A 13051-nucleotide genomic window follows, 5' to 3' on the forward strand; every position below is an offset into this window, starting at 1 on the left:
TTTAGTTTTCCCCTGCTGTTCTGTCTCATGTGAATTTAATTCGTTCTCCGGCCAGATGAACCCAGAGCAGGTAGAGGAAAGTCTTCCTCCCCTACACCAGCATGTGTTAAAACTCACAATGCAACTGGCACTGGGTAAGGATCTTTACAAATATCCTTTGATTAGATGCTATTAACTCCATTGTACTGATGAAGAATCAGAGGCTAAAGAGGTTATGTAATATGACACAGTCCACACAGGTGGTAAAACTGGGATTTGAGCTCAGGCCTACTTACTGCACTCTGGGCCTTTCATAAGGCCTCACGTTGTTTCCAGTCAAGCTATTTGGAGCACCTTCATTTTACAATCCTCACTCATCTCAGGAAACACTGTTTTTCATCACACATAAGACTCTACCATTCCGTGGATATGTTTTGGAAAAAAACAGACACAGAAAATTTTGTTAATAAAAACATTACATGTGCTCAAATTTAAACATTGAACATAAAAATTTTTCCCCAAAACAACTTCATTAGACATATGTCCTCCCAAATGGACTAGCACTCATGAACACACTGGAATATAAGATCTGCCTTTCAACAACATGTATTATTTCCACATCAGCAAAACATGAATAACCCCTTGTAGAGAATTATTTTCCTGGGCTAAATTACGACCACATGATTAGGCCTTCCAATCAATTCCATACCACAGATATTAACAATTAGGAAAGAGCCTGTGGATAGGCTGGAATCAAAGTTTCAAGCTGAGGAATGAGCAGTGGGCTTAGGATATAGAGGAATAGTGAAACTAAGAAAAATTCATTAGGGGCTGGCCCCAAGGCTTAGTGGTTAAGTTTGGCGCCCTTTGCTTTGGTGGCCTGGGTTGTTTGGTTTGGATCCCAGGTGCAGACCTATACCACTCATCAGCCATGCTGTGGCAGCATCCCACATACAAAATAGAGGAAGATTGGCACAGATGTTAGCTCATGGCTATTTTTTCTCAAATAAAAAGAGGAAGATTGACAACGGATGTTAGCTCAGGGCAAATCTTCCTCAACAACAACAACAAAATAAACAAATAAAAGGATTAAGCTGTATAAAAATTTTTTTAATAAAAAAAGAAAAATACATTATATTGGTCTTTGATATCCCTCTTCTTTTATGTGTCATATGAAGAAATTTCTGGCAGTTTACTATTCCAAAATAAGTTACCCTGTGGTAGTGTTATAGTCTATAGCATTTACGAGAGAGAAGAAGAAAAATCAGTGCAAATGTCCTTCACACACTTTCATTATTTATAACAATACTTCACTATAGATTGCTTCTAACAGAGTTAAATACCTTATGTACTAATTTTTCTCTGGGAAAAAGCCAATTTACACAAATATATAAAAATCCATATAATGAAAATGAATTCTAGTCACTGAGTACTTCCTCATATAGAAATATAATCTACCATATATTCCTCTAATATACAATATCATGTCACTGGAATATAATTGCAATATAGTCATTACAATACTCAGCTGACTATGCTCCCAGGTGCTGGCCCATCCGTTTTTCTCCTTGGTTCAAAAATGATTCGCTCATTTAACGATAGAAATTGATATATATTTTTAGCACCTCATCTCTGTGATTTCACTCTTGGATCTGACTTTTTTAAAAAATGTATTTCCAAGTAGGAAATAAAGCAAGGGATTTTCTCTCCTCTTCTAAGGCTCATGCTTGCTGCGGTGATGCTTTCATCTAGTGTAAGTCAGGTTAAACCTGTATGAGATTTTACAAATAAGTGACATATCACAGTAAGCTCTTTGGTGGCAGACTTGTCCTGCTATATGATATACAAAAACTTTGTCCTTTAACCCACAGAATGGAAGCCAGCAGACTCACAGCTGCATGTAGAGCAAAAGCTCTCTGCCCGTGGGAATGAGTAGGAGAGTCAGTATCTCCTACAAGAGAAATAACTACAGAGTATAGTCTCATTCATGCCTTCGGAGGACGTGCTGCCTGACAGCCATGCAATTCTTCCTAGCAGAGGAGGCCCAGGATATTATTTGAATGCTACAGGACAATATCCATTTGTGATCCCCACAAGAAGGCAAAAGCTTAGTTGCTCAAGATCAATAAAATAGACAAAAATCTCAAAAATAAAGCCACATGTTTCTTCCCAGTAGAGTTTAGAATCTTGGAAGGAATCTCTGTAACAAGTTTATATAGCCTCTCACCTAAGAAAAACTTGTTTTGCAGATACCTGCCCTCTCCCTCCCAGATTATTTATAAAGACCCCCTTATCCCTCACACAAAGACACCCCCAGCAAGGAGTTTCCTCTTTGCGCTTTGGACTCTAACCTCCTCCTTGACTTGGCACCTGCCCTCCTCTGCAACCACATTCCTTGCTAATCATCTTTCAATACTCAGTTAAGAATTACCTCCTCTCTGAATCATTTCCAGCTCCATTCTCTGTTCAGAAAATTCAATCACTCCCTTTTTTCTATTCCCTCATTCTGTCCAGTGTATCATCTATCCAGGGCACCACAACACCTACAATAATATTGCATTTATTTATTTACATATGTGACTATCCCTATTAAACTGGAATCCCTTTAAGAACAATAATTATATTTAAATCATTGATATATACAAAATATCATGGTGATTCTATCACTTGGTGTGTAATATTTGCTCAACAGACGTTTGATAAATAAGTGAAAACATGAATGATAGATAAGTGAGAGAAAGGTGAGGTTAGAGAAATTAAGAAACTTGCCCAAGGTCTCACGGATAGGGCGTGGAGTCAGAATTGGAAACAAGGTGACTCCACCTGTCTGATTCAAAACTCACATCCTTTCCACTATATCCAACAGATATAAAAGTTCTTTTCTCTACATCAAAAGGATTGCTCAGTTCATTAAAGATTTTAACATTAAGGAATTTCCCGCACTACCCACGTTCGACAGCCTCCTCCTTCACTCTCTCTCCACCCTCAGGACAGCCTTGTTAAGTCACAGTTAGTGACACCAATTTAAAGAGGGCACGGACAAAGGAAATGGGCCTGAGGAACCCCGCTCCACAATCTCTCTCAAGCAGCCTTCCCACGATTCATAGAACCTTGAGCACTCAGAACTCCTCTCCCCCTGGTCCCTCACGTCTGTTCTACTGCTCAGAGTGCTACTTTATCACTTCCCTTCTCCAGCACCCTAGGAAGCATCCAAATCTCCTTGGCACTGATTCCCACTCAGTTCTCCTTCCCCAGTCTGTCCTCAGTGGTCCATTTTCCTGATGTTGTCTCAAGCTCAGCCCAGCCCATTGGGAGCGTCAGGTTTCAGAGAGCCTCACTCTGAGGTAGGTTCAGAGCCATGGGGGCTAAGGGCGTTTATAGAGTTCTTTCCTTCTTCTTTTTTCCAGTAACATTTGAAACATCATTTTGCTGTGCTAGTACCCACAACAATCTATCTATTCCTCCTTTTAAACCAAAATTTAAATGAAAAAAATAAAGGTTGCATTTTAAAATCATCTATATTCAATACTTATAACAGAACAAAGCTAATTCATAAATATGCAAAAGAACTAAAAGTGGTTCAAATGAGGCTTTGCCTGTGATCTTTCCCTCCCCCATCATTTGACACCCAAAGGAGAAGCTACCCAATCCTGATGTTTACAGAATGACATCCATCACACAGGTAATTACTCATCCATCTTAATGCTTCCTTTTAAGTTTGCCTGTAAGAAGTCTGTGATCTCCCAAGTCAAGGGCTTCAGTAAAATCAATAAAACCTCGTCCTATCAGGCCACCAGCCAGATCATTTTCCACCTTTTAACAAGGCAGTGGTTATTAAATGCCTTGTTTGAAAACCCAAGTGGGGTCATCAGACTTTCATGATGAGAATAATCCATCAATTGTACATGTGCTATCTTTTCAGTGTATTTGATATAAGTGATAAAGTAGGTAATGGCCTATGGTTTTTCAATATCTGAACATGTTCTCCTTTTTACATTGGAGTTGCAATATAGCAAAGGGAATTTCATGACTGGAGGAAGCTTGTTAAGAGAGAAAGATATTTCACTGTGTTATTTCAGAAAATGCATACGATATGCTGTTGGCTCTAACTTTAAGAGCTGGGCTCCAAGCTGTCAGTGCCTTCCTTAGTCCTTAACCCAGCTATTCAACGACCAGAGATTCTGAATCCATAAACTTACAGTAAGATATAACTTATCATAATGGCTCATCCTATGCTTTTTCATTAGTTGAATTCTTATTCTGAATTTGTAGGAGGGATTAGAGATTCAGGATCATAAAAATTAAATGTCAATTGATATTGGACTCTTCTTCAATGCCAAATAATCTTAAAACAACAACAGCAAAAAACGAATACACTTTTTGTGGGTGTCTATGAAAATAGATCTGTCTGTGAATACCCTTCTGGCGTCATATTTGCTGAAAGCTTGTCTTCTGATACTGGCAGACATTGTTATGAATGATAAAAACAATCCATAAAATGACAAATGGAAGCTCCTTCTCTCTTTTGTTCATATCTGTTTGATTTGGTTGGGAAACCATGTTTGGATTATGCATTTTTCCACTTAAAATATAATCCTTTCTATTGTTTCACATTAATAATGGAATTAAAAGGACACTATCCCCAAACATTTGCTGCGTTATTGTAAATTTACAGAATTAATTAAAAAATTGAATTCAAATTTTAATCTATGACAATTTCCAGTAAGGTATGATTATGGGACATTCTACTGACTAAAAATGACTATTAAGCCAGCACTCTTGCAGTTTATCAGGACAATAATAATTGACATAGTGATAAAAATTCTGAGAAACAGCATGGCTCTGAAGCATCTTCACAATTACTAAAGGAAGATTAAATATATAGTTTTATTGTTAAATATATTTTTTACTCTGAGACTTTGAAATTAGGCAAACCTCAAATGGTTTGTCTGGTTATCCCAATTTACCAGATCATTTAATCTCCCCAAACTCTTCATTTACAGAATATAAGAACATAACAGACAGTAAGCTGTTCTTGGTTTTACTGTTACCTCAGAAATAAGCTCTGGCATCCAAGCCAAAAGGAATGAGGCTGGCAGAGTCAATGAAGACATGGATGCACTTTGCATCTGCTCCTTACTCCCGTTCTCTTTAGCTTTTGTTGGAATTTATTTAGAGAGAAAATGAATTAGGGGAAGAAATTAAATGGATCAGCTTCAGCCAGCTTACATTCTCCTTTTTACAATGAGAATAATAATAGAAGGAAAAATAATGGTTAGGAGGGTAATATGAATAATCACAAGCCTTTCATTTATAAATTTAGGGTTGTTTCACAAAATGCCTGTGTTATTTTGTGGGATGAGCGGCATGGTGGTGGAGAGCACCAGCTGGCTCAAATCCCTGCTCTGCCAATTGATATATGACCTGGACAAGTTATGTAATGTTCTCTCCCTCAATTTCTTCATCTATAAAATAGGATTAATAACAGTTGCATCATAAGGTTGATGCAAGGATAAAGAAGTTAATGTTTAAGAAAACTGCCAAGATTCCAGTGCTGTCTGCATAATAATTATGTGCATTTTCTTATGTAATCTGCACACTCCCTAAGAGTTACAGTTGTTATTTCTATTTTGTCAGTGAGGAAACTGAGGCTTAGCAAAGTTAAGTGACTTGCCTGAGGCCACTTGCCTAATTAAGTGGGAGTTTGGATCACGCACTTTACACTATTGGTACAGTGCGTGGGATATATTTACTCTGCCGCTCCATCACAACAGCCTTCTTCAGTTCCTTCTCACACGCTTTCCTTTTGCACCTGCAAAGGAAGTCTGTTTGCACCTGCTGGTCCCTCTGCCTGCAATGTACTCCCCTCCTCTCACTGCCTCCCTAACTTCTACATATTCTCCAGATCTCAAATCAGGAGTCACTTCCTCAGAAGAGTCCTTGTAGATCAAACGCTTCATAATAAGTTCCCATAACACAAGTCCCTCTACAGCAGAATGCTGTGCTGTTTTAAGTTTTACAGTTCTTTGTATGACTACAAACTACAGATGTGACTAAGAACTGTCTTCTTCACCAGACTGTAAGTTTCACAGACAGGCCTTATGTCAGTATCTGCTCACCACTGTATCCTTAGCACCTAGTACTCTTCCTGGCATGAAGGAGGTGCGTGGTAATATTTTTCAGAGAATTGTGAATGAGTGAGTATACCAAGCATGTAATACATTTTGTCTCTTATTTCTACCCACTTGTTTGCACATGAAGAAACTAACCTCGGTCAGGTTAAGTAAGCTGCCCAAGGTCACCCAGCTGATGTGTTCTAAATTAGACTCAAACTGAAGCCCTCAGACTTTTTGCAAGGCTCTCACCATCATACTCAACTTTTTAAAAACTGAATATTAAATTTAGATGTTATGATAGAATAATGGCTCCCCAAAGATGCCCATGTTCTAATCTCCAGAACCAGTGAATTTGTTACCTGACATGGCAAAACAGATTTTGCAGATGTGATTAAGGATCTTGAGATGGGGAGATTATCCTGGATTATCCAGAGAGGACCAATGTAATCACAAGGTTCTTGTAAGAGGAAGGCAGGAGTATCAAAGTCAGGGAAGGAGATGAGATGACAGAAGCAGAAGTCAGAATAATGCCATTACTGTGAGGATGCCATAAGCCAAGGAATGCAGACAACTTCTAGAAGATAGAAAAGGAAATGAATGTGTTCTCCCTAGAGTCTCCAGAAGGAATCATTCCTTCCCACACCTTCCTTGTTTTTAGCCTTATAAGACCTATTTTCAAACTTCTGACTTCCAGAACTTTATGATAATCAATTTGTGTTGTATTGTTTTGGGCCACTGTGTCTGTGGTAATTTGTTCACAGTAGCAACAGGAGACTAATGTAGATGTTAATGACCTCAGGTTCATTGATGAGTTTGCCCACATGATGAAGTAATTATGAAGTGCTGTTGATGTTATACTGTAAGATCAAGCTCGATGGACAGACATAAACAACACATGATAAAGGACCATTTGTTGAACTCGGTCTGCACAGTTAGTTACTTGAGCCGGGTATTTCAAACAAACAAACAAATCTATTGTTTAGTCTTTACCTCCAAATAATCTAAATTTAAAGAAGGCAAATTTCATGGAAAATTAATCTCTCTTCTTTGGGTTCTGAGATAACGCAATATATTTGGAAAAGTCCCTGACCAAAAGCCAGAAACGTTGATTTGAGACCCACTCACCACTTTTGAGCTTTGTGACACCAGGCTGTGCGCTTGCCCTCCCTTTCTCCATCCTAATAGAGGAACTGAGAAGCAGATCCTGAAGCTACCTCCCAAATCTACCATTCTGTGACCCTATCGTATTGTTACTTGGCCTGAGAGACTTCATCCCTTTAATTAAGAATGTTTGCTATATTCTAATCTGCTCCTCCCACCATGCCTCTCCCCTCGATTCTTCTTACATATTTCCCCACACTGAAATCTAAAATTCATTCTACAGGCATGCACACCATTTGCAGTTCATGAAAATTACAGAGTTGAGAGTTGAAGCTGCCGTATGTCATTTGTGTATGAATCCAGAATTGTCACTAAACTGAGTATTAGAATATGGCTCAACTCTAAGTCTGCCCCTAAGGTGTGGTAAAATTCTGCATGAGTCAAGAACCTTCTCATTAATAAACTCTCTGCCCTAACTCATAGGGATATTAAAAATAAATAATAAAATAAAGTACCTTAAAGCATGATTTTTAAAAGTTCACGATTGTTTCAATGCAATAAACATAACCTATCTCTTAGATTGCTTTTTGTGTTTATCATTTTAAAGACTCAGACAAGAGAATAAGAGACGTGAGAGAAAGCCATCCGAAGGAAGGAATAGGGAGGAGGGTTGAAAATAAATCCTTGGCTTTTTCTCAACTGGAGACCTGTAAACATAAAGAGATTTAGAACAATCAAAGTCAGAGATGCTACTGGCATCACCACATGCCTGCTGACAGTCAGATAATTTTGCTAATATACTCAGTGGAACTTAAAAAATTGAAAAATCTATTCCCTGTATATTGTAATGGCTCAAGCAATGAAAAATTTATATTAGTATTGATAATGACATCCTTGGAACAAGAAAGGAGCAGAGACTGAAAGAGCATTGTATTTTTAAACATCACACCAGGCATCATTTCTGGAAAGACACAGTTCCTGTCCTAACTAGTGCTTCAGTGGCTTCTCTTCATTGAGCAATAAATAGAGTGAAGAATATTGGTAAATTATAGACGATAAAATAAAATGACCTTCTTCCCAAATAGACGTTTTTCAAGATGCTATATTTCTATATATCACCCAAGCAACATTATTAATGCATAGGGATATTTATAGCTTTTTATACATTATAGAATTGAATTATGGTTGGCTCTGAAATGGAGTACCTAAAAGACCTGTTTCACGGCTCTTTCTAGGACTAGAGCTCACTGTAGAAGCTCTCTCAGGGACATCATCAGCAAGAAGACTCTGATCTATTGAGAAGCACCAATCTGCCGGACATATTCTTGTGTCTCTTGATGGATCCAGAAGGAGCGACCTCAGTTTTGAGGTTCTCTACACAATCATATAGGCTTGTAGGGAAGGTAGGCCAGCAATTTCTGAAAAGAAAAAGTCAGTGGAAAAAGTGAGTTATTGGTGAAGGCCAAAATTATGTAATTCCTCTAGCAACAGTTAAAAAAACTGAATTTTTTCACCTTCCTGAATCCAAATATTTATTGAGTTCATTGGCTAGGCTAATATTTACTGAGGTTCTATAATAGGCCAATATATACTAACAGGGTGAACTATAAAGGCAGGGTAGGAATGGGGTTATGAAAACAGAGAGTAAGTGGTTTGCTGTGGTAGCCAGCCTTCAAGACGACCCACGATCCATGATGAGCATGCCTCTGGGTATTCACACCCCTATATAGTCCTTCACACATTGAATCAGAGTTGGCTGTGTGACCAATGTAATATGGTGGGAGTAATAGTATGTTACTTCTGTAGCTAGATCATGAAAAGCATTGCTGCTTCAGCCTTGATCTTTTGAATGGCATATTACAGGAGAAGTCAGCCACCATGGTGTAAGGACACCCAACATCCATGTGGAGAGATCCACATGGAGAGCAGCAGAAGCCCCCAGCTGGCAGCCAGGACCATCTGCCAGAAATGTGAAATGAGCAACCTTGGAAGTGACTCTTCCACCCCAATCAAGCCTTCAGATAACTGCAGCCTCAGCCAACATCTGATTGCAACTTTAGGAGAGTCACTTAGTGAGGATTGCCCAATGCAGACACTCCTGAATTCCAGACCCACAGAAACCGTGCAAGAAATTAAGTCATTATTGTTCTTCTAAGTCTTTAAGTTTTGGTGTTATTTGTTATACAGAAATAGGTAACTAATTCTTTCAAATGGATGGCATGTATTTAAATTTGACCTAAGAGGCAGTCTAACAAAGTAGTTAAAAACAGAGTTTTTGGAGTTAGGTCTGGGTTTGAATCCTAGCTAGGTGATTCTGCAAATTATTTCACCTCTCTAGACTTCAGTGTTCTATTCTGAAAAATATAGATTGTAATAGTACCTACCTAGTATTTTGCCCTAGATCACACATAGCTGGACTACATGACTTCTAAGATCCATTCCAACTCTAAAATTCTGGAAGACAGAAGACATATATATATATATCAAAAAATAAAATAGACACTATTCATCTTTACATACTTCAGGCTGCTTTTGAGTAAAATCTTTCTTGATATCAATTGGGATCATATTATCTAAAAGCTCCCTGATTTTATTTTATTTTATTTTTTTTATTTTAAAGATTGGCACCTGAGCTAACAACTATTGCCAATCTTTTTTTTTTTTATTCTTCCCAAAGCACCCCCTCCCGCCGCTCCCCCCCACCCCCCCCCACCCCCCCCCACCCCCCCCGCAGTACATAGTTATATATTCTACCTGTGAGTGCCTCTGGTTGTGCTATGTGGGACAGCGCCTCAGCTTGGCCTGACGAGTGGTGCCACATCCACGCCCAGGATCCTAACTGGTGAAACCCTGGGCCATGGAAGCAGAGCATGCGAACTTAACAATTCTGCCACTGGGCCGACCCCAAAAGCTCCCTGTTTTTAGAAGAACTGGTCCCAGATGAAAGTCGTATGATAAAAGCTACTGAATTGTAATCAAGTTCTATTGCAGCAAATTAATCTTTGTGCAAAAGCTGGAAAGTATTTCATGAACCAGAAACCAAGGAGAAAGCTTTATTATAACCTAGTAGTGAGCTGACCTTTTATACTCCAGGGACTGGGAAAAGTAATCAATCCATGGGTGTTTACTACCGGAAAAACTCAGGCTTAGAGGGGAGAAGCTGAGCCCCAGGGAGGCAATGCCGCAAGTCTGTCAACTTCCTGATAGAGCTGCTGGCCTGGACCCAGAACTCCACCAACCTTCTAGCAATTGAGGCTGTGTTTTGACTTACAAAAGCAAAACAAAACAAAAAGCTTTATTAAACCAGTCTTTTGTTATTGAGACCTGAAAATTCACTAGGTTACAAGTATTTTTTTTTTTTAAATATGCTCGTTTAAAATGATATTTCATTTTTGTTTTTCTCTTGTTTGCTTTTCCCATTCTGCTCTCCCTGCAGTTTCTGGTAATCATGAGAACCTTGGACATTATCATTCCACACACTCTCTTTCCATTTTTTGCCAATTCCAATTTGTTCTGAGTCCTGCAATAAATGAAATAAATAATAAATGAAAAGGCCAGAGGCAACAGCACCATCACCCTGCATACCCAGGGGAGAAACCAGAGGTTGTAGAGAGCTCTCTGCAGAGAAGATGGAAAACAATGTCTCAGGGGCCCAATTATTTACTGTAGCTGCTGAAATGAGATGATTTATGTTGGTGACAAGGCTGTTCTGGAAGTACAAACCGACTGGTATAAATTTAGATCTATTATGAAAAAAAAATGATCCTTGGACCAAAAAGAGCCCAACTTAAAAAGAAATTAAATGACTGTGGATTGTACATATACATACTGCACTTTATATGTATAGACAGGTATTTGTTCTTTAATGATTGCTGGCTATTCTGATATATTTAATTGGTGGAGGTTCAAGAAGTTAAGAATATAAACATTTTGTGTCTCAAATTCATAAGGTCACATAAAATAATTTGAGTTAGGCCATAGGTGGAAGAGGATGGACTTTTAATTGAGGACTAGCTTTAATTTTCCAGTACATTATATGAATACCAAAGCATTTAATTGGCCAAGACCTTGGTAGAGAAACAGGCAAGGGTTAAACTCACTAGATTAAGATCAGGCTTTGGTTACTTGAAAACAATACCCTACAAGGTCACATGCTGAAATGAAAAATTCAAAATGTCAAATAGCAATGCTGGTTCCATTGGACAAGCATCAAGAGGAAATTCATTAAAGCCCTGGGAGAGTCCAAAGCACAAAATTCCCAGGCCTTAAAGAGTCATTGAGAAAGAGGAGCCAGTAGTATGCTAAAGCTTAGAGGATTAAGCTTCGTGGAGATAGTAAAGTTTTTTGAAAGTGTACACGATCAGTTAAAGATAAGTGAGCAGATGTATTATGTGAATGTATGTATTATCATTCATAAATATAATGTTCCACTGTATATCATCTATATTATAAAACGCATGCAAAAATAAAAACTTAGAAAGTGACAATAAATAAATATAATTATATGTTCCTTTATATTCTTCCAATACCTCACCACTGGTAACAGCAATGTCACCAAGATTTAGAGATAAGGTTGAAGGTTGTAGAAATAGGATCAGGATCCAGTGGGAGACAAGAAATAGGAGGCATCAGGGACTGCAGACATTTGAGATTTGCCTGCCCAGCACCTAATGCTCAAGAAAATAGTGAGTGGAAATTGAGGAATCAGTGTAATTTCTCACCCCTCCAAATAATACTTTATTCCTTTCCTTGTGACTATCAAGGACTGTACCTGCATGGAGATATCATCCTGATTTGCCCTCACTCCACCACTCCTTGGACTCCACCTCCCTGCTATCCACATGGCAGCTGGGAGGTCAAATGCTAATTTGAACAAAGAGATGAAAGTCAACTAGCCCCTACTTTGATTGTGGCAGTAACAAGACTGATAGCAGGATTTTCTCAGAGACTGTCTGCTCTTCTGTGGAGAGTGGCTCTCAGGCTTGAATAACCTACACAAAATAATTATTTAAAGTGCAGATGTCTGAACTCTACCCCTCTCCCTGGAAATTCTGCTTTGGTTGGTCTGCAGTGGGCCTGGAATTCTGCATTTTACAATTTCCAGATGATGCTGAGGCAGGTGACTGGCAGCAGCCATAAGGAAGAGGCTAGACTTCTGGATCCTGAACCCTTAGGCATCCTTGGCCTAATCTCCCTCCCTCCATAGCCGTTCTTCTGAAAACAGTAGATCTGAAGATGGCGACTTTGAGGAACAGTCAGAGACCCTCCAGGGAGAGGTCAGACAAGGTGGAGTTGAGTAGATCCACCTGTCCATCTTTCACATAAAGATCCACAGATGCCCTCTGACACTATTCACAGATAAATGCATATACATGGTCCATCAGAGTCTTAAAATCAATCAGCATATTTAATATCAAAATATTCCCTCCACTCATTCCCAGTTTTCTACCCACACCACATCCACTATGATCAAGGAGAAAAGAACAAATTTAAGGACCTTAATAATTGAATTTAATTTTGCACATAGAGACATTCTTTTTGGTGTTGCTTTGGCTTTAAAAAATAGAATAAGTATAACCATATAATTTTGTCCAGAAAGAGGAGGAAATGCTGAAAACAAATGCAACATATCCTGTCTTGCCTCCATGAAAACACCCATCACTAAATTTTAAATATCTGTTTCCTTTCCTAGATTATAAGATCCTTGAGGGCAGGGGTCAAATCTGTCTTGTTCACTCTGTTAGTCCCAATAACTAGAACAATGCCTAGCCGATATGCAAGAGAAGTTCAGGAAATATTCTCTATTGAATAAATTGTTCATTCAAGCACATTAGAATGTCATGTAAATAATTTCA

At 38.6% G+C, this 13051-nt stretch overlaps 1 long non-coding RNA gene across 1 annotated transcript; it reads right to left on the minus strand.

Moving 5' to 3' along the window:
* Positions 1 to 8129: 8129 nt before the first annotated feature.
* On the minus strand, positions 8130 to 10223 carry LOC111774974 (uncharacterized). Its single transcript, XR_002810370.2, has 3 exons — positions 9951 to 10223; positions 9581 to 9650; positions 8130 to 8614 (listed from the first exon to the last, which is right to left on the minus strand). It is a non-coding gene; the product is annotated as an uncharacterized lncRNA (long non-coding RNA).
* Positions 10224 to 13051: the final 2828 nt, after the last annotated feature.

The sequence above is a fragment of the Equus caballus genome, chromosome 9 (genome assembly GCF_041296265.1).
Source record: "Equus caballus isolate H_3958 breed thoroughbred chromosome 9, TB-T2T, whole genome shotgun sequence".
NCBI classification, from domain to species: Eukaryota; Metazoa; Chordata; class Mammalia; order Perissodactyla; family Equidae; genus Equus; species Equus caballus.